The sequence below is a fragment of the Cnephaeus nilssonii genome, assembly GCF_951640355.1.
Source record: "Cnephaeus nilssonii genome assembly, chromosome: 13".
In the NCBI taxonomy this organism is placed as follows: Eukaryota; Metazoa; Chordata; class Mammalia; order Chiroptera; family Vespertilionidae; genus Cnephaeus; species Cnephaeus nilssonii.
In genome coordinates, this window is record NC_137084.1 from 48485978 (window position 1) to 48508316 (window position 22339).

Below are 22339 nucleotides of genomic sequence, written 5' to 3' on the forward strand. Positions count from 1 at the left end.
TGTGAAGGTCTCATCTATGGATGAGATTAACATTTACAGTCAATTGACTTTGGGTAAAGCAGATTGACCTCTGCAATATGGTGGGCCCCACCCGATCAGTTGAAGGCCATAAGAACAAAGACTGAGATTTCCTGGAGAATAAGGAATTCTGTCAAAGATTCAACATAGAAATGTGGCCTTCTAGTTCTCTGGAAAGCATATATATATATATATATATATATATTAGGTTCAAAGATTTTCCCATCAGAAATGTCACAAAATCCATTGTTCTCAGACTTTTTCCAGGAATGTTGTTCCCATGTTTTGGCTATTATGTCAAGGTCAAGTGTCCTGAGAGTGATCTAGTCACACTGCTTACTAGTGTGGGGCCTGGTGCAGGCAGCACTCCCTCTGGAACTGTTTCCTCATCTATCAAACAGGAGATAGGGGCATGGGGTGTAATGATAACAGCTTGTTCAGGGGTTGCTGGGATGGTCAGATGAGATTATGTATGTGTGTTTTTTAAGATGCATGTTTTTATTGAAATTTAAAAAACATTGTAACCCAGCAGAATAAAGTAGACAATGTTGTAATCTGACTAGATAATCTCTCATTCTTGTTGGAGCATTACAATATAATGAATAATTTTTCTCTATGCTAATTTTAAGATTGTCTAATTATACTATTATCTGATGTCTTTTCAACAGCTTAACTATTTAGAGCTTCTTCTCAGAAACATTCACATATTACACAGGAAATAGGAAACATTCATAGTTTATTTGGGAAACATTCATATTTTATACAGGATTTACAAATTTGAGATAATAAAAAAAGACACGCACACACACAATTGTACCTGCAACAGTATCTTAGCTGCATTGTGGTGATTATGTTGTTCAGTCGGCTGTCCACTCTACACAACTGGATTTTAATAGTGTTATTTACAGACGGGCCGAGAGCGCTCATCTAAGGCAAAGGCGCTACTCAGGTTTAATGTGCACTTTCACAGCCCTATGAGGACACAACCATTATACACACTGTAAACACCATAGGGCATGACATCCATCTCCAACCACAAACATCAGTCTCACCGGATCAAGCACACAAGGTATAAGGTAAGGTGCCTGACTTTTCCTCCGTAAGCATACTTCTCATCCAAGACAGCTGCTGTTCTCCCCATTGGACACTACTCACTTATTTCAAATATGGTGCCAGTGCTCAAAACCTCTCTGGAACCGCTCTATGGGGATTGCCTGCACAGTCCACAATGACGTTTTCTGAACATCCTTGATGGTGGCAAGTCTCCATCTTTTGAGGATGGATTTGATTTAAAACAACAACAACAACAACAACAAACAGGCATAATTAGTCATGGCCAACTGAATCAAACTGTGGGCTGCCACCCTGGATTAAATGGGAGGCACTTCTATAAAACAATGAGACAAGTTTTCTTATACAGCTTGTAAATGAAAAGATACCCAAGCAACAGCAGTCCTGCAGAAACCGGTACAGATTCTCCTAGGGTGAGGGCTCTGAGAGGCAACGCTCACTTGAATGGGATATCTAGGCGGTATTTTGCAGTTTTAAGAATCAATCTTTTGGTTGCCTCTGGGATAGACTTTAGTATTCCTCTTCAGTTTCAGTCCCTTCTGCTTCCTTATGGATCGCCTGATGAAAGCCCTGGCGAACAGGGACCCAGTGATTGTCATGAAGCCCCAGCTTACAGCCAGGGAGGTCTTTTTCAGAGCGGCGGCAGCACATCCAGTATCCTGGCCCGTAGGGCAATGCCTGGCAATAGGGCTTAGGGTGCCACCGGCACAGGGACACATCCCCCTTCACATATTTTTTCTTGCACTGCTTACAAGGGTCCTCTCTATAGCATGGATCTCAAACCCAGCGAGAATCTGCTGGCCTGATGTTGTAGTACTCAATGAGGAACTTGAAATAGCAGCAGGCACATTTAAGAGCCACTAAACTCTTGGTAGGGAGAAACCCGAAGATTTTCACCAGAACGTGGTGGGGCAAGAAAGCCATGTATGGCTTAGGCTCCAAAAGCTGCTGGGTTTTAAACCTGGTCTCCAGAAAGTCATGAGCCTCCTGCTTCTACCAACTGGAGGCCTGAGGCACCGGTACTGTCCTTCCCACGGGAGAGGCTGGCATTGGGACATATGAATCAGCTGCAACACTTTTTTCCGCAGAGGCACTGCCCCCCTCAGTAGCACCTTCAGGCGGGCTGGCTCCAGAGACACTGCTGCTGTGCTTTCATTCAACGGGGAACAGTCCGACTGGTGCTGACCAGGCGGCAAATAGAAAAACAGCCTCCCTGGAAGTGGGTCTTCACAGGGCTTTACCCTAGAAGGCTGGCCCTTCTGCACCTTGGTCCCAGTGAGGCCAACGCACACAGATTCCTTTCTTTTCTGCTCAGGATCTTGTGGCACAAGCGCTCTACTCATGCATTCAACAGCACCTGTGGGCAACTCGATGGCTTGAGTTGGAGGAAAAGGTGACTCAAGTCCCTCTGTCATTTCTGCATCGGGCCTATTGCTGTTTTTTACAGCAGTTTGCTGATCTGGCTCTATTTCTGTGTTACCCCTGGGGGAACTCAAACCTGCCGGCATCGAGGGACAGCGCCAAGGAGCCCCATCCCAGGCCTGCTTCTCTTTCTGAGAATAGTGGTCAGCTCTCGACGGCCACAGTCCACAGGTACAGACTCCACAGGAGGATTCACCTGAGTGTCAGGTGCTTCTAAGGCACCTTCATCAGCCTGAGTGCCATGTGCAAGCAACACCCGCTTCCCAGGGAAGCTGCTCTTCGGAGGGAGGCTCCCAGGCTCATGCTGGCTCTGCCGCTTCAGGTGCTGGGACCCCAGCCGGGCTACCATGTCCAGGACACGGACTGGCTCTCTCTGGGATTCATCAACCTCAGGATTTCCCCTTTCCGTGGGCTCTTCACAAGCCCTGGGGGCAGAAAAGGGCTCAGTGGCCCATTTTCCCACAGGGGCACCGCCCCCCTCAGCAGCATCCTCAGAAGGCACAGCTCTGGATGTCCCGGAAAGCCTCCCCACGGCCAGGGAGTGAGCACAACTGGCCCGCAGAGCAGCACCAGCTCCTCGCTCCAGGGAAGGCCACCATCTGGGTGACGGACAGAGGCCTCCCAGCGCAAACCCCGGCCCCACTGTCACCCGCGTAGTGCACAGAGCAGTGCTCAAGGCCACACGCAAAAGGCTCAGGCTCATAGCACCGGCCGATGGCTTCCCTCATCCTTTCTAACTCTATCCGGGCTTCTTTAAGATCTCCCGATCATCTCCCTCTTGTTGTAGCATTCCCGTCCATATCCCAGGAGCCTTTTATTTTCATAGATCCTATCCTATTCCTGCACTGGTGGGCTGCAAAGAATGTGATTTTCTCCTTGGTATTTCCGGGTTTCACCAGCGCACGGCTATACAGCGGCCCTTCCCCTTCCTCGCCCAGGTGGATGGCTGCAGATGGTGCGTTCTTCTTGGTTTGAGCATCCGTGCTGCTCTCTCCAGGGCTCTTCCCTCTCAAGCTGCTCAGAACATTTGGAGAAAGGACCCCAAAAGGCTTTCGAGATGATGCTTTACCACGAGAGGTGGAAGGGAAGACATTGGTTTTCATGTAGCTACCTTTGCATTTTTATTTATTATTATTATTTTTTTGGTCGTAGCCTCCCGGAGGCTCATGGAAGTTCTCGGGGTTTCCTTGATGATTTCCACATTTTTTGCGCTTTCTTGGGCGGTTTCCAATGTGGCATAGGTACATGACAGAGGCTCTTGCAAGTCAAGATCAATGAAGAAGGACTGAGGACGCCTCTCCCTCTCCCAGCTTCCTGCTGGAGTCAGTAATGAAAGTGGCTAGCTTCTCTTACTGAGATCGGTCTGATCTTTTTTGAAATATTAAAATTGTAAAATGCTAATAGTGAACAACTTTCGATTCAAATCCGCTGTGATTCCTCGCGACAGGAGACTGAACTTCCTTTGGCACTAAGGTCCGGAGCCTGCTGTGGCATCAGAGTCCATTTCCTGCAAAACGCTGAGGTCACAGACACATGGACCCACCGCACTATGACTCCCTCGTGAACTGAGGCGGCCTGCAGTTGACTTGCGCTAGCCAGGAGGCGAAAGCAGCTTCCCAGCCTCTGTCCTGCCAGGTGCCGAGAAAGGTTAAGGCCAGGCGCCAGCTCACCTGCTCTGGGACAGGAAGGACAGAGTGGCCAAGCCTAGGCGGCCATGACCTTGCAAGGTGATCCCCACCCAGGGCTCGACTTCCTCACCGGATGCAGGTCATGGAGACGCAGCCGCTCGGGTGTTGGCCTGTCCATAATCTCTCTGGCTCTAGCCAGGAGCCCGTGGGCCAGGTGACTCGCTCAGCGCCTGGTCGCTGGGAGGGCGAGGCCCGCCTGGGAGGAGGTGCCGGCTCTTGGGTCCCTGCCTCAGATGCACCTGCAGCGCAATGCTCCCTGGACCTGCTGCCCACCCCCCCACCTTGATGTTTGAAATAACCTGAAACCTAACATGAACCTGATAAAGAATAAATGCTACTGATATTATGAGTATGACACCTCCTCTTTTCTATCATCATTATTTATTGTCTTTGTTTTTGTTTTTTTAAATCTTCACCCGGACATTCTTTTATTGATTTTTAGAGAGAGTAGAAGGGAAGGGGAAAGACAGAGAGAGACATACATGGATTGGTTGCCATCCCACCCCTCCACACCAGGGCCAGGGATCAAGCCTGCAACTGAGGTATGTGCCCTTGACTGGAATCTAACCTGGGACCCTTCAGCCCACAGGCCAATGCTCTACCTACTGAGCCAAACCGGCTAGGGCCATCATTATTAATTGGACTCAACATGTATGGATCACTGCCTGGGGGCCAGACCCTATGCTGGGGAGCTGGCGATGAGAGGTGAAAGTCAATGTCCTTCTCCTTCAGGAGCTCTAAGTTAACAGAGAGGAGAAAGCTCCATGTGCTCCATGAGCCACAAGACAAGACAGTATAAATCATAGCACTCCCAAGCTTTCAAGGCTCAACCCAAATCCTATCTCCTTCATGAAACCTTTCCAGATCGCCCTATTAGAAATTAATCTCCCGACTCCTGTGTCCCCAGGGCCTTTGGCTTGTTCCTTTCCTGCAGTACTTACCACTATTTACCTTGTATAAGAGTGATTTATGCACATGCCAGTCTCTCCCACTAGAATGTGAATTCCTGAGGACAGAAGTATTTATGAAGGGCCTTTTGATGACTTTGGTTATTGTATGAAGGACCAACATAACAGCATCAATAATCTGCTTCACATTTTAAAGTGATTTTATAACAAAATAATTTAAATGGAATATAATTTTTGAAGTGTTTTCACATTTTTAGTCTCATAGCCATTGTCTCTTTTCCTGTCCATTTGATAGATGCCACGCAGGAGGCAGAGAGCTTGCCGTGACCTGTACAAGGTCACAGAGGTAGTTAACAGCAGGGTTAAACCCGGAACCTGGCCCATGTGTTCTCAGCAGTCTAAAGCTGGCACTTAGCTGATATGGCTGTGCTGCATAGTCCTAGCCCCATTAAATCACCCTTACCTAGCAACTCCACATTCTGCTGCACAGAAGTAGTTTGGCTTCCTTGTCATGAGTGTGGTTTAGTAAGTTCCCTCCCTGTTTAGACATAAAATGAAGCCAGATGAAACAAATTGCATCTTTTTACTGCCTTTCCAGACTGATTGTAACTCCTGCCCTGATGATTTTCAGGTTGGCAGAGCCTGGTCTCTAGCAATTTCCCCAATAAAACCATGTGCCTTTGGAGTGATTAGGGTTGGGCATGCTTGCTCACTGATCTTTCCACAATCCTGCCCTGGGACTTCTCAAGGCCTTGTGTCAATGTTGAGAGATAGGCTCAATTATCTGCTATTGACAGATGAGGACCTTGAGGCTTGGAAAGATGGAGTTACTTATGTATCCAAGGCCACACACAGCCAGGATTCAAACCCATGTGTGTTCCGGTGCTAAAGACTTTCCATTATGCCCACACTGGATTCCTTCTCTAATTGGGAGGACTAGGAAAACAGGGTTGGTCCTCCTATCTCCAGCCGGCCAACTTTATTTGTAAGATACTAATTAGAGGAGTGATTCTCCGGAAGAATTAATCAAACTCATTAGACAATGACCATGACCCAAAGAATAGCTTTTGATATTGATGCATGCTGATATAAGGCTAAACATATATTTTTTTTCCCTCTCCCAGTCTGTAATTTGAACACAAACTGGCAGAACTCTCCACTGTGATTTTCCACTACAAGATTCCTTCCTGCAGCACAACTGACTAATGGGAAGACTGACTAAAACCCTCATCCTTCCACCCTCATGCCTTTACTTCTGCTGTGTGTCCACTTTGAATGTCCTATCTGCACTCCTGTAACTAGGTTCTCTTCCCTCTTTCAAGATCCCCCTGGATGGGGCTTTGGGTCTTCTGAATTTGTGCTTTGTCAAGACTAGTCTTTGTGCAATGGTCAGTAGAAAAAGAGTCAAAAGTAAAGGATAACCAATAATGGGAGGCCAGGTAGGAAGGTTGGTGAGAAGTAGATTTGGTTAATAAAATTGAACGGTTTTTATTAAGTTCCCTTTGTTGGTCAATGGGGAACCATGGAGCAGAGGGGTGGGTCCCATGATAAGACTAATGTCTAGAGAAGATAAATCTGGTAGGAGAAAGTAAAGGTGTGAAGACTATTTAGTTAATTCTTAGAATAGTTTATCTACAAGGTGATGAGGGCCTGAGCCAGGGAAGTGGATGTGGACTGGAAAGGAGGGAGGTATTTGGGGTGGGATAAACTGGAGTTCTTTGCCCCCCATGGAATCTCGATAAAATTTGGCACAGCCTAGAAGAGAGGATATGGACGTTGGAATGAAGCAGTGTGAGTTTTGAATCTCAGCTCAGCCACCCACAGGCATGTGACCTTGTGCAAATCACATGAAATCATTGAGATTCAGTTTCTTTACCCGTCAAATGGTAAATTAGTAACCACTCATAGACCTTTGTGAGAATCAACAAACAACAAATGCAGAAAGTTAGTCACACTGTAGGTGAACAGTTAGTGGTCATCATGTGGGGGAGGGAGTTAAAGGAACATCCAGGCCCCAAGACCTGGGCTAGAAGTGTCATATTTCTGTCCCTTGTCAGAGCTTGACCTTAGGCAAATGACTGGACCTAAGTGAATCTCAGTATAATGGGGATGATAGTGGCTCTCTCTCAGATCTGTTGTAATGAACACTAAGTTAAATGACAGAAATGTAAATGAAGTGATTAGCCTGCAATGGGTTCATAGGAAGCACTCAGGTAAAGGGGAGTTATTTATTATCAGCATACTAGAGGCCCAGTGCTTGAAATTTGTGCATGGGTAGGGTCCCTAGCAGCTGCTGGCTGCCAGCCAGGGCCTCCCTTCCCTGGCTGCTGGCTGTCGGCTGGGACCTTCCTTCATTCTGCGCTGCTCCCTGGTGGTCAGCACACATCATAACGAGTGGTCGAACTCCCAGTCGGTCGAACTCCCGAGGGGACACTTTGCATAATATATATATATATATATATATATTAGTGTCTGATGGACACTGCTTACCAGCTGAATCCACTTTAATTCCACCCCTTCTCTTTTCCTCTCATATTACAGAATCTTCAAAACTAAATACTCTATTGCCCAGCCTCCTTTTCAGCTTTGCAGCTATAAGTGGCCAGGTGACAGAGTTCTGGCCACTAAGACATGAGCAGTGTCTGCTGGAGGGTTCTGGGATGCTTTCACTTCCATGATTAAAGGAAGACACCCACTCACTGTGGCCCAACTTCCTTCTGCCCTCGATTCCTATCTTACATTCAGGCATGATGCCTGATGCTGGGACAGCTAACTCACAACAGTGAAGAAAAGGCGAAGAGATTAAAAAAGAGGCCAACCAGCCCAACCTTGGGGAGCTGCTAGTCTACACCATGCCCACAGTCATCCATTTATCCAGAGTTCTTGGCATGTAAGGAACATAAACCCTTATATTTAAGTCACTATATTGGGTTCCCTGTGTACTTATTGCTGAATGTAGGCCTAACTGATAGAAGAGTAATGACAGCCAGCAGAAAAGAAGTCAGTAGGTGGTACTGAGCAGCAGTATTGCATCTAAAGAAAACTATTCCATGTTCTCCACACGGGCTCTATGTTTTCCTGCTTCTGTGCTTTTTCTTATAGGGATCTCTCTGCTGAGAACCTTGCCTCTCTGCTGTGCTCCTCCAACCCCCATCTCCGCGTGCATAATCCCCCATGGCTCAGCCTGCTGCCACCCCATCACAGACCATCTCCATCCCTCGATGGAGAACGTATCTCTCCTATTTAAATTTTCATGAAGGTTTTTATGTTTTAAATCATACTTTCAAATGACTATATTGTTTGATATTGGCATTCACATCTTAGCTCCTTTGGTAGAAACTAAGCTCCTTTACATACATTTCTTTTTTCCTAATGTCAATGTGCATGGGAAGTGAATGAGACAATCTTACACAAAATATTAGGCCTTATTATTATTATTTTGTACTTCCAATGTTTGGTTTTTTCATTCAATAACTAGGTACCAAGAATGTATGTGCACCATCAGGATTAATAGTATCTTCTCTGATGATAAACAGTTTGGGCTCCATCAGACAATATACTCAGTTTCTTTATCTTTTAAATAGATATAATGTAGTAACATAGGTATTATGGGGAATATGTGAATTAATATATGTAAAATGTATAAAATAGTATCTTGCATCTAGCAAACGCTTAGGGAATATTATTATTATTTACCAGATCATCTATTAGTCTTAAGGTATATATCTAACATGTCCCCTATCATATATAGTAGGCCTTCAACAAATATTGAATGAATAACTGGTGTATGTGTACCTCTGAAATGTTTAAAAAAAATCTCCAATAAAACTAATTTAAATTCATATATACTTAAGCACATTAATGCTCATGAATAATTCACCTTAAGAAATATCTGTTTTTAAATTGATTTTCTTTGGAGATTACATTGAGAATTTCACAACAACTCTTGAAGTAATTGGAGAAGCACTGGCAAATAGCACAAAGCCAGAAAGAGGGATGACTTAGGTCAATTAGGAAATTCATTCACTTTTAAATTCAACAACTGTCTACACTCTCCCTGCTCTGGTTCAGCACCTGTGGAGGCTCTCACCACCGGGGTCTCCAGAGTGAAAGTCAATCCTCAACCCTAGCCCACAGGGACCCCTGCAGTCAGCCCAACGCACATCATCAGCTTTGTTTTCATTTTCAACCCCTTGCCAAGAGTCTGGGCTCTGCAATCAGAATGCCTGGGTTCACTATCTTGTTTGCTAAGTGTGCACTCCCTCTGGGCCTTAGCCCACCATGTACAAAATGGAATAACAGAGTTTCCTCACATTGAGTTATTGTGAAGCTTAACTGGGTTCATCCAAGTGAAGTGCTTACCACAGTGCTGAGCACACGGTGCATGCTCACTAGGTCTGAATTGTCTTATCCCATTCTTCTAACCAGCCAGCCACACTGCGCTATTCTCTGGGCTCCTTCCTCCCTCCACAACTTTGCACCTGCCCTTCCCATGACATTGTCCCTTTTCTTGTCCTTCACTGGATAAGCTTCTACTGACACATCAAGACTCATCACAGAGGACACAGTAGTCAGGTATATGAGGTGACATGTTCATGCATCCCCAGAGTTTATAATATTTATGGTGAAACAAACATGCAAACAATAGCACTCACAACACCACCAGCTAACCTTATGAGTGAACCACTTACAGCAACCTTTTCCCAAGTACTCACAGATCTGCTAGTGAGGGATATTTGACATATCTAGTCACCATTCGATCTAAGTAAGAACCAGTTAACAGCTGGGAACAGATTCCCATTCCCTTAAATTGAGGTTGACTGGCAGATCTTTGCTGAGTCAGGGAGGGGACTAATACTTGTTGAGTTCCTATGATGTGTTGGCCTTGCACGAGTGCTTCATATGTCCTCATATTTAATCTTTAGTACAACCCTAGGGAGTAGACAGTGTTATTCATTTTACACAGAGGAAACTGAGGCAAAGAGGCCATCTTACTTGCTTGTTTTTACACAGCTATGAATATTGGCTCTGGGAATTGAATTCAGATGTCTCTGCTGACACAGTCTTGCATTTCCCTGGGTTTTGTTAGAGAGGAGATGGAGCAGTGTTGGGTTACAGGAGTGGAGAGAGAATAGAAGAGTTCAGGCAGGCAGGAAAGCCAAATTTTCTACCCTTGCCAATCTTATTAAGCACTGATCCTGACTAAAATCCTGCCAGGTGTTCATTAATAACAGAGAAAAATACATCTGTGTAGGCTCATTTTATTTGCAGAATGGGAATTGCTGGGCCATGATCACACAGAAGTGTCTCACTTGGAAACCGAGAACTTTGATCATTATTTTCTTCTGAATACATTCAGAATTACTCATGGGATGTTGGAAAGCCTGCTTCAGAACCAGCCATCCAGCAATTGGAAGCTGGATTCTAACATATGAGTTGTCAGACTTCAGGCAAGTGATTTGAACTCATTGAGCCCTTAGTTGCCTCATATAAGAATGGGATTATTGGCAATGTCAACTCAGAAGACAATGATGAGAAACTATTAAATGAGGTATGAGTAGGGTGGATATGTAATTTATTGTTCAAACAGGGAATCTGGGGGGGAGGTTGGGTGGAAGCCCTGCAAAAACTTATACTTGGACAATAAGTATAAACTCATACCATCTTGAGCAAACTGGATTGTATGGCCACACTAGGTATGATCTATAGAAGTGCCTAACACAGTGGCTCACAGCTAGTAAACACCTATAAATGCTCTTTCCTGTATTTTATGGGTAAGTATTATGTATTTAGCACAATTCGAAAATTAAGCTACATTGTACCATTTGAAACTTTCTGAACATTTTAGACTTGCAGGCAGAGAAAGCTCAGCCAGGGCCCTATTAGTCATCAGCTATTCATGCTCTCAAGTCTGACAGAGCAGTGAACATGTACAGACTCCTCAGAAGAACGGAACCAACTTCTCAGTGTAGGCAGAAGAGGACAACTTGAGATGATTTGTTCAAAGGAAAGAGGAAGGAAGGTATGTGCTGTAATCTATTTAAAAACAAACAGAAAACATACCAGCTTCAGATCAGAAGATGGGAAGGGGGAGTGTCAAATAACAGAAGGAAACAAGTTAGGACATTTATTCACCGATATCTGCTAAGGAGTGAGGGTGGGCAACCAAAATATTCCAGCAAGACGAGGCATCTTCAGCCACCGCTGAACATACTCTGGAGGAAATAGCAGGGGATGAAGGTAGAAATCCTAGGATTTTGTCTTTCTGACAAACAGTGTATTCTTAATAAATGTTAGTTTCTTTCCTTTTGCTTCCTTTGTAGTCAGGATTTGTAAAATAATCTGAGAAGCTGATTTACAGTTTCCACCCACAGCCTATTAGCTGCTGGACTGAGGAGAAGTTGATGGTCACTAATATCTGCTTAATCATCAACCTCCCATCCCTTCCCTTTCCTCTCCCTCCCTTCCTTCCCTCCTCCATTCCTCCCCCCTTCCCAACTTCTCTCCTTCCTTCCACACTATTTATTGAGACAGGAACTGAAGATATGGTGGTGGATAGACAAGCTCACCTTTGTCAGGGAAGATAGACACTGGGCAGATAATTAACTACAACTTGTAGGAACTGCCCTGAGATCAGAGTCTGCTTTTCACCTCAAGCCCTTGATTTTTGATATAAGTTTGACATGTGCATGTGGCTCTCTCAATGCATCTTAAATGCAACATGTTCAATATGCAATTCATGATCCTCCTTCCACATCTAACTCTTCCTGGCCTGCCTTCCTTGTCAGAGTGGATGGTGTCACTAACTCCCCAGCCCTTGTCTTAATACTTCACCATAGTTCTTGGTTCATTGAAGCAGAGACTTGGGGAGAATGTGAGTTGTGTGTTCAAAGAGTTCTACAGAAAGTTAATAGGAGTGTGAATGTTGAGAGAGCAAATTCTGACCATTAACTTTTGGGTTGTATTAGAGATGAGTGTGTGTGTGTGTGTGAGTGAGTGAGTGTGTGTGTGTGTTTGTGTGTGTGTGTGAAAGGAGGCACATGGAGGAGGCTGAGGGGAAGAGAAGAGATCTCCAAGTTGAGATAACGATCATAGTTCTCCAAAGTTCATCATGGACTGAGGGATGTATATTTCCCCTCCCCCTCCACAGCCACTCCACCTTATCATTTTCATCATTAATATTACATATACATATATACTGTGTATATATATATATATATATATATATATATATATACTGTGTGTATATATATATATATATATATATATATATATATATATATATTAGGACAACCCAAGTCTTTGTTCAACCTGCTTTATCAGAATAAGAGAGATGCTAAATGCCTTCTGTGACAAGAAAACAGCATCTCTACCCAGACACCCTCCAACCCTTACCCCTCCTTATCTATCATCTATTTACCCATTTGAGCAATGGGAGGAAAAAAGCAGCTTCATAATCAATCTCATTTTCCCTGAGTGTTTGAGTTTAAAATCATTTGCATTTCCACAATGGTCCAGCAGTTCCTTATCCCATCCATCAATTTGATTGGTAAATTGGCTGCCCACTTTCCATCTGATCTTTAATTGAATAACTGCATGTTATCAACACAAATTTGCAGTTTGGCCCAGAGGTTTTTGTGTTTTGTTTTGTTTTTTGAGGGGGGCATTGCTTCTTTACTAAAAACTGTTTCCAATTTTAAATGAATATTTATGTCCACATAATATGTGTGTATGGAAAGAGAGAAAGAGATTTGACTGGGCATGGGGAAGAGGTATGGTAAAGGAGTTGGAATTGGAGACATGTACACCACTAATTAAAATGCAAAAATAAAATTCACTCACTGAGTCCACAGGCAATGACTGTTCCTTGAAAAAAACACACACAAAAACTTGAAGCCCTTAATACTTAGAGATTTGCAACTGGATAATAACTTTGCAAAACGTGACTGACAGTTTACCAGATTATCTCCTTAATCACACCTTTATTTCTATTAAGCAGGGCTTATGTTCCCAGCAGGTTTCAAACATGTGTTAACAGTGAACATCCCGTGGAAGAATCAAAGTGCTGTAGCAACTGGAGCTTTGTGGAGGAACTCCGCAAATAGAAACATTCAGAAAGAGGGGTGGAAAAGCCAGTGTGGAGCAAATCCAGCCTCAGTCCACTCCACCTAAACAAGTCTCTTCCCACAACCAGTGCAGAATGAGAGCAGCTCCAGAGAAAGATGATATAGAAAGGTAGGGGAAGGCATGTAAATCAGAAAACTCTGCAGATTTTTTTTTGGTCTTAATGAAATCTTAGGATGCCAAGAGTCGGTTGTTCCAAAGGACTAATTCCCGTAAGACATAATTAGCACTTATACAACATTTTATTATGTGTGTTCTTTTTCTTTCACTCTAAATGGCTAACCATTATGAACAGTTAAGCTGGCAGTAAGCCCTCAGAAAGAGATGAGGATGATCAGAGACCTGGTCTTTTTGGTTTTAAAATGAGTCTAACACAAGGTCCAAGATACCCTAATAGTTACTGGAAGCTTTTCCCAGGAGTTTGCATAGGAAGGACAGAGGAAAATAGAGAAATGTGAAGGGTCTACTCTACACTAAATATTGCATATTAACTAGGTCAGTTCTGTCATCTGCACTCTGAGCTAGGTATCATTATCCCATGTTGGAGATAAGAAAACTGAGCCAAGGTCCATTAACTTGCTTAAGGAACCATAATTTAAAAATTGTAGTCAGAATTTGAACCTAGATCTTCCCTCATTAGCCAGAGAAGTGAATGTAGCAAAGCGCTCAGGAGTGATACTCACGTTTTTCTCTCTGGATCCCATTTTGAAGGATCCCTACTCCCTTCTGCTTCTGTTCCTCCTGTTCTTCTTGCTTTCCTTCCCCCACCTCTTCTCTACACCCTCCTCCTCCTCCTTTTTCTTCATTTTAAAAATTTCCTTGCAATCTCCAAGTGTAGGTATTTTCCATTGGCTCCTTCAGATGCACCCCTTTCCACCCTGATCTGTGCTCCAGAAACAGCCACCCTTGCCTTCTAGCTTTAAGCTGTGTTTGGTCAATGGGAGGCCCTGGTGGCTTTGAGAGAGGGAGAGGACGAGGTTCCTTGGGGTATGTATTTACCAGGCTCTCTCCCTGCCAGGATGCTATGGTGGCTAACCAGGTCCTACCCAGTGGCCATCTTCTACATTGAACCCTTCTGAATTGCAGTCACCCAACAGTTCCCAAATGTCTTGACCTTAGGACCCTTTAGACTTTTAAAAATTGTTGAAGACCCCCAAAGAGCTTGTGTTTATCTCTCAAAGTTGACCACATTAGAAATTGAGAGGGACAAAGACTCAAACACAAGAATACACAAACAAACAGGGCGGGGCAAAAGTAGGTTTATAGCCGTGAGTACACAAAACACAGAGTTTATGCTTTTATGATTATTTATTAATTATTGTATTATTTTCCATAACAAACAACTGTAGTCCTACCTTTGCCCAACCCTGTACATTCCATTAGCCATCAGAACAATGGATCCATTACAAGTCATGTAGCCTCTGGGAAATTCTATTGTGCATTCATGAGTGAATGAGAGTAAGGAGGCAAAAAATGTCTTGGTATTACTGTAAAACTAGTTTTGACCTTGTGGTCCTCTAAACAAGTTGCAGGGACCTCAACTGGCTTCCAGCTTCCAGAACTGCTGCTTCAACTGCTGCTTCAGACTCACTCTGGGATGCTTTTCCATTCCTCTTTGGATGTCTTCACTCTGCCCACACTGTCATAATCACTTCCTTTTGTCAACTCTCCTCAATCATCCCATTTGAATATGCCTTTTGTTTCCTGCAGGGACACTGACTCATCAGTGAGTAGGGGATGACTGGAATTCACCTTGGATGGAGAGCTGGGCCCGAGGTGGATCAGAAATGTCAGCAGCAACAAAAAACATTCGTTCTGCCTGCACTGGCCTTTTGGCTATGAACTTTGATTTATCTTTTAAATTGTAATGATCACTTCTACCCTGATAAAAGGGAGTGTCTAGAATCAGAGAGATGCCTATTTTTCTTTCTGATATTGGGCCAAAACAGAAGAGATTAATTTCCTCTCACAGGTGCAGATGAACTGGACATCTTCATAGGAGGACAAGTAAGACTCTGGAAACCAAGTTCACGAGGAATAAGTAAGGAAATGGTATCTTGTGCAGGAAACAAGCCTCAGGGAAACTTGGCCGTTTTCAGCTCTCACTTTGTCAGCTGGCCATGATCACTTTAGGGAAGAATTCTTCTTTCTGTCTGCTGGGCTCTCAATTGAATTTGAATCAGATCTTAATTGCCCCATATCACTTTAAAAATATGTATTCATTGTTGAAAGTATTACAGATGTCCCCATTTCCCGCCATCGACCCCCTCCACCCTACTCTATTTGCTTATTTCTCTTCTCCCCTTCTAGATTGCTAGCTCCCCAAGATAGTTTTAGTCACCAAGGTGTGCAATAAATGTTTGTTGAAGGAAGAAGTAGAGATGGCAATCTTTTTCATAATTACCATTTTGTTTCCTATAGTCACCTGGAGACAGTCCATGCTTCCCAGCTTTATTGAGGTATAATTGATCTGCAAAGACCTGCACATATTGAATATGTACAATTTGATGAGTTTGGACATATGCAGACACCCGTGATACCACTAGCACAATCAAGGACATACCCCAAACCACTCAGTTTCCTTATGCTTATGTCTCTTTTTATTTATTTTTCCTGTGGTAAGGATAGGTAACATCAGATTTACCTCTTAAACTCCACAAATTTTGAAGGGCAAAGACTGTATTTAGCATAGGCACTATGTTGTAGAGCAGATCTCTAGAATTTACTCATCTAGCATAACTGAAGCTTTATACTCATTGAACAACAACTTCCGTTTCCCCCACACTTCACTCCTGGTCACAATCCTTTTATTCTCTACTTCTATAAGTTTGACTATTTGGTACCTTATATAAGTGGAATCATGCAGAATTATTTTTGAAAGCCACTCAGGAAGTCATCCAAAGTCTCTGCAGAGGCAGAAAGGGAAGCCCCAGAAGAAAGGGCTTACACAGGTGTTGCGATATCTGGACCATAAACAGAATTTGAAATAAAAATGCCTGAATTTCAATCCCAGCCACAACATTCACCAGTGGAGCTGCCTTTCACATGTCACTTCCTTGTCTTAAGGCTCAGGTAATCAGAATGAATGGTTTGGACAAAAAGAGTGAATACCAAGGGTGTCATTGCCAGGTGTCTGGTAATCCATCCACAAGGGTATAAAATATTGTTGGCTGCCTAAAATTTAGTATCTCTGTCTCATATCTGAATTATGTTTTCACATATATGGAAATGTTATAATTTATAAAATTCAAGACTCTTAAGTCGTTCTTAAAAGTGTTGAATCTGTTTTGCATTTTTTTAAAATCAGAAAGTAAAGTTATCTGATGTGGTCGGGTCCACAAAATGCTCTGGCATTTGGACAAAGCTCTTGTTCTTGGGGAAAATTGAAAATTCCTGAGCCTCGAGACTCAGTTTTGACTCTGAAGTCCACAGATGTGATGATGCAGAGAGCAGGAGGAGGTGGTATCTCTCACCTGAAGACCGGAAGGGCTTTGCTAAGCATAGCTATGAACACTGATAGAGGAAATATCCAGCAAAAGCCAGTGAACACTTTTTTTATTTTTTTCTCCACACAGACAGTATCCATAATATAAACACAAGGTCTCATATTATAAGAAGAGCATGAAAGTGTTTAAAGGGGTAGAAGTAATGAAAGTTTTTTTGAAGCAGACAAAATAATATTTGTTCTCCCTTTTATCTATATCCTAACCTGTTATCATCACTCAAAAATATTTTAGAAACTTCCTTCCTCTAATGGATAAGGAAGATTTTGGTGAAAATTTAAGCTACTTAATACCATGTTTTGGGAGCCACTAAAGAGAGGAAAAAATAATTTTTTAACTTTCAGGGATTTTTGCCAACACCCAGTTAAAGGAACTCAGTGGCAATTTAATGGGAATTATCAACTCTTAGAACTACTGAACTAGAAAGTGATGCTTTAAAAAATTTTTCAGTAACACTTTTTCCTATATTTTTCTACTTACTAAAATAACCTGTATTCATTATAGAAGTTAGAAAATACAGAAAAGATCAAAAGAAGGATATATAAACCACCATTATTGTACATGCAGTATTTTATATTCCCACATAAATGTACAACTAGTTCATATTATTCATGCTGTTTGATAACTTGCTTCCTATTAAAATTTTTATTATATAATATTAGGCAAATATAAAGGGCTGTAACTAAGGTATATGTAAAGTTATAAAGCATGATAATAAGATGTACAACCATGAGATCACCATCTAACTTATAGATTCAAATACCACTAGTATGATTAAACCTATCAACAAGTCCTTCCAAATTCCCCCATGTGGTAACTATGTTAAGTTTTTTGTTTATAATCCTCTTGATTTAAAAAAAATGTTTTTAAAACCACTTAAATAAGTATTTAATTTTAATTGTGTTTATTTTGAATCTTGTAATGGTGTATTTTTAATATAAGTTTTTCTTGAGATTATTTTTGTTCAGTTACTTATTTTATATTTATAATTCAGCAAGTTATACATAACTGTATTTCAAACTTTAATTGCTGTATAATATTTAAATGTGTAAATATATGGTGCTTTATTTTTCTGTAGGACATTTGGGTTTCAAGGTTTTGTTGTTGCTATTCAAAAAATCATGCAATTTTTTATATTTGTTTCCTGGTCCACATGTGTAAGAACTCTTTCTAGGGTACATACCAGGAGTGGAATGGATTATATAAATGATAAATTGTTTTCCAAAGGCGTTGTACTCCATTACCAGTGCACAGAAGTCTCCATTCTTTAAAAAAATAAAATTATATATATATATATATATATATATATATTCATTTCAGAGAGGAAGGGAGAGGGAGAGAGAGAATCACTGATTGGCTGCCTCCTGCATGCCCCTTACTAGGGATGGAGCCCACAACCCAACAACCCAGGTATGTGTCCTTGGCAAGAAACGAACTTGGGACCCTTCAGTCTGCAGGCTGATGCTCTATCCATTGAGCCAAACCAGCAAGAGCAGTCTTGACCATTCTTACACTCATTTATCTCAAAATCTCTGGTTATGTGATTTAAAAAAAAAGATCTTGGCTTTCCTAAATACTGTAAATCTAATTTTCTTTGAGTGAGAGAAGGATGTCATCCTTACTGAGGTGGCATTTTTATACACCAACTAGAGACCAGGTGCACGAATTCATGCACAGGTGTGGTCCGGCCGGCCCTGCCCCGGATGTGGGGGGGTGATTGGGGACCAGCTGGGGTGTGGGGCTGCAGGTGGTTGGCGTGCTGGCCCCACCCCCTGGTTGAACTCCTAGTCAAGGGGACAATTTGCATATTAGCCTTTTATTATATAAGATGATACCATTAGCACAATCCAAACTAAAGCCACACATCCAGCAGCATCCCCAAAGCAGTAAAGACATTCCACAAGTAATTTCATGACCTCAGAATACAAAGTCTTTAGCAAGGCTAGTGTGATCGGGTCACTCTCCTCCTTTTCTCTGCAGGTTGTATCACTTCATCTTTCATGCATTTAGCTTCACCTAGTGCTGTGGTTGGCAAACCGCGGCTCGCAAGCCACATGCGGCTCTTTGGCCCCTTGAGTGTGGCTCTTCCACAAAATACCATGGCCTGGGCGAGTCTATTTTGAAGAAGTGGCATTAGAAGAAGTTTAAGTTTAAAAAATTTGGCTCTCAAAAGAAATTTCAATCATTGTACTGTTGATATTTGGCTCTGTTGACTAATGAGTTTGCCGACCACTGAGTCCTAGTGGAACCTCTAACATTTCTAAAATAATATGAAATTCTTTCCTACTCCATGGAAAAGGATTCTATTTCATTTGCTTGGATTCCCTGTCCCCCTAACTTTACTTCCCATTCTAAACCAGACCTGCCTGTTATTATGTCTTTGTAAAGCATATCACAGTATGTTCCCCCCTCCGACCCCCACTAGGCTCTGAGTTTAGACCTTGAGAATAGACTCTGTGTCATTCTTGTTAATTGTACACATTGTACACCCCATGTAGCCTCACACAGCTCATGAGAAATAATAAGCACTCAAAAATATTTTGTCAGAGACACAAGTGAATATCTTGTGTGCCAACTCAGTGTCAATCAAAGCCTATCTTTAGTGTATCTTCCACTAAAAGCTCCAGGGTTTTCATCTTTGAGATGGGCTAATAATTCATACTTCTCAGTGGGGTTTGAGAATGAAATGTGATCATTGTACATATGTGCTTAGATATGTGCTTGGAATGTGGTTTGGGTCATTTGCCTCTGATAAGGGGAATCTTTATTAGAATTTTCCTTCTAACTTTTGTTTTTTACACTTTAAAAATAATACTTAATATAATTATTAGGGAGAATTATAATTCAATCCAACATGTGTGGAGTGCTTGCTCATATATTGTATATGACAAGTACATTGTGTATAGTACCTTACTTATTTGTAGGGCAAAGCCTTTGTTATGGCCCCCTTTACATAGAGGGAAACTGAGGCTGAGAGCAGGGACAAGCCTTTTGGGAACCAGCCACTTCCAGTTGGTTGGAAGCTACCTAACTAGAGAGTCTGCTGTTTACAGGGTATGTTCTCTGTACCTGCTTCATTCTGTTCTTTTCCTGAGAAAAAGGCAAAGCAGAATAAAATGTGTCAATACCAGATTTCTTTTTTTAAAAAGAAAAGCAACTTCCAGAGTCTGCTCTGAGGTCAATACAGAATTTTCAACCCAATCTTCTCTCCTCCTAGACCCACAGACTCTGAAATGAAAACTGATGCTCAAGCGGATGATGCCAGGGCGGGATCCTCCACCAGAAAACAGTGACGGAGCCAGGCATCGAGAAGCACGCTCAGGAGGTCCAGAAAGTAGATGAGCACACATAACAGAGATTTTGCTATGGCAATTAAAAGCAGAAGGCAATTATTTTAACCAGAGCTCCTACTTAAGAAACTCACATGTAGGAGGTGCTTGAAATACATTCCATGAGTCTCAGGATATAGTGAGATTGTAGTATAATGTTCAGTGTAGTTTATTCTGGCTGCCTCTCAAATTAATACGGCAAAGCTCTTCAACATTTGCCCCAATTTTTTCTCTCTCTTTTTAAAAAATGCATTTTTATTGATTTCAGAGAGAGGAAGGGAGAGGGAGAGAGAGAAACATCAATGATGAGAGAGAATGATCATCGGCTGCCTTGTGCATGCCTCCCACTGGGCATCAAGCCCACAACCCGGGCTTGTGCCCTGATTGGGAATCAAACCATGGCCTCCTGGTTCATGGGTCAACCACTGAGGCACACCGGCTGGGCCTAAATTTTTCTCTTAATATTCCACTCCTTGCTCATAGCTCTAACCGCACTTGAGTACTTTTTTCTGGATATACCCCAAATGTTTCTAACCTCTGTGCCTTTGCTTGTGCTGTTTCTCCTTCTTAGAATTCCTGCAACCCAGCCTGCCTCTTAAAAAACAACAACAACAACAAAAAAAAACACACAAAAAACCCACAGCCCTGGCTGGTTTGGCTCATTGGATAGAGCATCGGCCTGAAGGGTCCCAGGTTCGATTCCGGTTAAGGGCATGATGTACCTTGGTTGTGGGCACATCCCCAGTACGGGATGTGCAGAAGGCAGCTGATTGATGTTTCACTCTCGTTGATGTTTCTAACTCTCTGTCCCTCTCCCTTCCTCTCTGTAAAATATCAATAAAGCATATTCCCTCTCCCTTCCTCTCTGTAAAAAATCAATAAAGCATATTAAACAAAACAAAACAAAAACAAAAAAACCACAAAAAACAAACAACAACAAAAAATAAAAACAGGGCAACTCATCCTGTAGGTCTCTGATAGGCTAACTTTTTCTCCATTAAGCCTGTCCCAGGTAAGACATATTCACACCTAGGAGCTTCCCAATCTTCTAGATATAATTACGGCAACATTTCCCATTTTGTGGCATGGTGTGGCTGGTGGATAAAGCATAGACTTTAGAGTTGGATATACCTGTGCATAAATTCTACCTCTGCCACATAAAAGTCATGCTCACGGGCATGATTTAGCAAAATGTGAGCTTCCATTTCCTCTGTGGAAATAAGGGTGCTATCAGCTGCCTGTTAGGGCTCTTGTGGCAAAAGGAAGCGAGCATTTAAAGTGCAGAGCACAGAGTCTATTTCATGGTCAGCAGCTGCCTAGTTCTTGGCTCAAATATCACCTCTTTCTTTAAAAAAAAATATATATATTGATTTCAGAGATGAAGGGAGGGAGATAGAGATAGAGAGAAGGAGGGAGGGAGGGAGGGAGGGAGGGAGGGAGGGAGAGAGAGAGAGAGAGAGAGAGAGAGAGAGAGAGAGAGAGAGAGAGAGAGAGAAGAAAATCAACAACAAGAGGGAATCATTGATCAACTGCATCCTGCCTGCCCTACACTGGGGATTGAGCCCACAACCCAGGCCCATGTCCTGACCAGGAATCAAACTGTGACTTCCTGGTTCATATGTCAATGCAAATATAATCTCTTGAGTGTGGCCCCTATCTAATATCCCAAATCTCTACTCCATTCCCATCTTTAAAATCTTTGGACCAGGTTGTCCATCTGCAAATTCCAACTCTTGCACTTACTGGAGAATAAGTTACTTAACTTTCTTCCCCAACTTTCCTCATAAGTAAAATGGAGCTAATAATGAACTCATAGTCATGTTATAGGGACAATTTATACCTTAGATTAGAGCCAGGCACAGAATACATTCTAGCAGTAACTGTATTGTTCACTCCTCTATTCCTAGGGTCCACATTAGTGCCTGGTTCAAGGAGGTACTCATTTCATAGCTGTTGAATAAATGAATGCATTTTCTCTGGTTCTTTCTCCTTCCTTTGCATCCTGTCCCTGGATCTTAGAATAGAATATGGGCTCCTCTGGGGCAGGAAGAGGGTACCATTGTTATTGGGTTCTCAGTACCCAGCACCAGGTCTGGCACCGTGCAACCCTTTGTCAGTTGCATGGAATGGAAGGGACATTTTCCTGCTGTGTATTCCTGCTGCATTGTGCTGGAAGTGACTCTCTTAGCATCAGCCAGCAGAACAGTGGGCACTCTGCCCGCCTCTCTGAAACTTCTTGTCACCACTTACTCAGGCTCACTTAAAAGAGGATGGGC

The 22339-nt window shown here is 42.6% G+C and overlaps 1 pseudogene across 1 annotated transcript; it reads right to left on the minus strand.

The window, feature by feature from the left end:
* Positions 1–1599: 1599 nt before the first annotated feature.
* Positions 1600–3629, minus strand: LOC307110148 (F-box only protein 34-like; annotated as a pseudogene). The gene has a single exon. The product of its transcript is annotated as an F-box only protein 34-like (transcript).
* Between the last annotated feature and the right edge of the window lie 18710 nt (positions 3630–22339).